The sequence below is a fragment of the Cibotium barometz genome, chromosome 3 (genome assembly GCF_041138505.1).
Source record: "Cibotium barometz isolate CiBa-2024 chromosome 3, ASM4113850v1, whole genome shotgun sequence".
Taxonomy (NCBI): domain Eukaryota; kingdom Viridiplantae; phylum Streptophyta; class Polypodiopsida; order Cyatheales; family Cibotiaceae; genus Cibotium; species Cibotium barometz.
Window position 1 is genome coordinate 48,449,348 of NC_141048.1, and position 3,110 is coordinate 48,452,457.

A 3,110-nucleotide genomic window follows, 5' to 3' on the forward strand; every position below is an offset into this window, starting at 1 on the left:
AAGTGGGAGATGCTATAAGATTCCTCCCCAACCCCTCAAGATGTCCAGTTTCTTCCCCTGTAATCAATCCCCTTTTCAGAATAATAAAAGATCTTGTTTCTACCTGTTTTGGCCTAGAGAGAGAAAATATTCTAGAGAGAGATAATTAAGTTTTTAGATATCTTTGGATGGAAAAATATCCCTTCCTATTAAAAAAAAATTCCCCCGAAACAAAAGTTTAAAAAGCAATTCCTAAGGTGCATTAGAAATAAATTATAATGTGCACAAAAGACAGCCTAAGGGTCCAGATTTTCTGAAAATTTTGGATTAAGGTTCTTATGGACCAATAAGATTAATCCAAATGTAGGGAGGAGATAAACTGAAGAATAAAAGAAAAACCCCCCAAAAATGAGTAAATGCTCACATAAGATGAAGAGTGGACACCAAAGAAAACAATTAAAAAACTAAATTTTGACACCTCAGAGTGGGGATCTCCCCTCATGAAGAAGGCACCTTTTCTCTCATCATTACCCCCAATTTTTAATCAATAAAATGAGATATTTCATCTCTCCTCTCTCCTATTTCAAAACTAGATCCAAAAAGTAAGCTGAAGTGACCCAAAAATGGTCAAAAATTGACCAAACTGATATGGAAAGTTCTAGAATCAGTTTGCTTGGTTAGAGGCTCACTTTTTCCTATAAATAGAAGCCTCCCCCTTTGTAAAAGCTTAATGGTGTTTATGCACTGTTACTCTACTCTTCCCCTGAGCCATCTACATTGAATTTCTTGATAATTCAATTGTTTTTGGCCTAATCCTCTCCAAAGTGAATTGGTGGTCACTTTTGCTTTAAACAAGAGTAGAGCCCTCAATCTCTCAAGCAAAAGGAGAGCTTACAAGCTCCATGTACGCTAATTTTTCTTACTTGTTCAATTTTAAATCTATGGTTTTCTTGATTTTCATATTTTACAGTTGATTGAATTAAAATCAAATGCTATGCCTTTAAGGAAAAGGCCACCCCCTTCTCTTCTTTAAATTCTAGCCTTTCTTAATCCTAGATAGATTAACTAAGGGATTAATTAAACTTTTCTTATTGTTTACTCTCTTGAATTTAGAAGTTGTGTAGATTAGAGTTTTATGAATTCAATTTGGGTAATTTAAGTTAAATAGAGAATGATAAAAATGAGAAATAACACCATATTAGATAATTTGGGAAAAATCCCATTCCCATTTGAAAAATGGGAGCATAGTGAACTTGTCCAAAAGTTTGTCAAAACCCCCTCATGTGACATATCATCGGAACGATCTTGAAGAGTAGAATCTAAATCTATGATCTCCGACAAATTTGGAGTTAGTATGCTTAAGATATGTCCAAAACTATATGGAGTAATTGATTCCCAAAATGTGAGATTTTTCCCAAATTACCTAATATTGACTTAAATGGTCAGCCATACAAAGGAGGTTAAAATTTTCAAGAATTTTGTGGAAAAGAAAGTTTGTTTTTATGTTATTCCAAAAGAGTAATTCCCACCATTTTTGCATCTAAAAGAAATATTCTAATTACTCCATGTACATATTCACCTATGAATATGCATGGATATCACTGATATTAATTAATAAATTTGATTTTTTTGCATAGAAAGATGCATAAAGGAAATTTTTTTATTATAAAAGTGTTATTTTCATTAAATTTAGTTTCTATGCATAGAAAGATGCATAATGGAAATTTTTTTATTGTAAAGTGTTATTCTCTTTAAATTTAATTTTCATAGATAGAAAGATGCATAATGGAATGTTTTTTTATAAAAGTGTTATTCTCATTAAATTTTATTTTTATGCATAAAAAGATGCATAAAGGAAATTTTTTTAATTACAAAAGAGTTATTCTTATTAAAATTGGTTTTTATGCATAGAAAGATGCATAAAGGAATTTGTATTATAAAAGCGTTATTCTTATAAAAATTGATTTTTATGCATAAATAGATGCATAAAGAAATTCTTTTTATTTTAAAAGTGTTATTCCTATTAAAATTGAATTTATGCATAAAAGGATTTTTTTAAATGAAAGTGTTATTCCCATTAAAGTTGATTTTTATGCATAAATAGATGCATAAAGAATTTTTATATCAAAATTAGAATTCTCGTAAATTCTGTATTTAAATTATATGAGTATTTGATAAATGAATAATTAAATACTCTAAGAGAGAAATTTCTATCGTTTTATATTCACACGGATTGTAAAAGAAAATTCAAGAAATCTATCGAGATTGAATTATTCAGATAAATGATTATTTTATTCCTCATTGGAATTTGTAACTAATTTAGAAATCAGTTAAGTGAATAATCAAAGAAAGAAATTCAGTAAAATAGTAACTGAATTATCAAACCTTTTTGAGAAAGATAGTTTGGGAAAAATCTTATCACTCGAACCTTGAGTCAGACTATGACCAAGACCAAACTCTTTCGTCAGTTTCAAGGAAAGACGATGTGACCAGTTTAGAAAAATACACTCAAAAACTCCTGCCAAATCTGAAACTAAGTTGAGACCCTTCGAATTTTGATATGTGGATCAAGGTTATAGAATTTGAAGAATTCTGGTATGAAAATTCAAAATTGCGATCAAGACGTTTTGGGGATATTGATTCAAGAAATACTTCTTGTATTCAAAAGAAAATCAAACTAAAAACTTGCATAGAGACCCTGTTTTCTTAAAGGACTGTCTTACGCCAGAATGCTGGAGGGAGCATTTGGTATATGTTTTTTGAAGGGAAGCTCGGTTGCAACAGCTGGCCAGGAGTGTTCAAAGGATAGCTCACGCGGCAAAGCCAGCCTTGGTATGGTTAAAATGGTGCGCTTCCGGTAGTACAATGGACAAGGGCGGACGAAGCGGTCCTTGAGTGAAGTGCCAGGACACCTAAGGAGGATCTTGGAGGGTTCTGACTAGGCGATGCATGGACTCGCCGTGCCTAGGACACCCATGCATATGTTGTGGAAGATATGTATGATGGACTAAATGATTATTGTAATCTGTTACTAGATCTCGTTTGCTAACCAGTTGGTCTCAATGGAGAGTCCAGAGTGATACTGTTTTTTTTTTAGAAACAAGGGACTGGATGGAATTTTTGAGAAACAA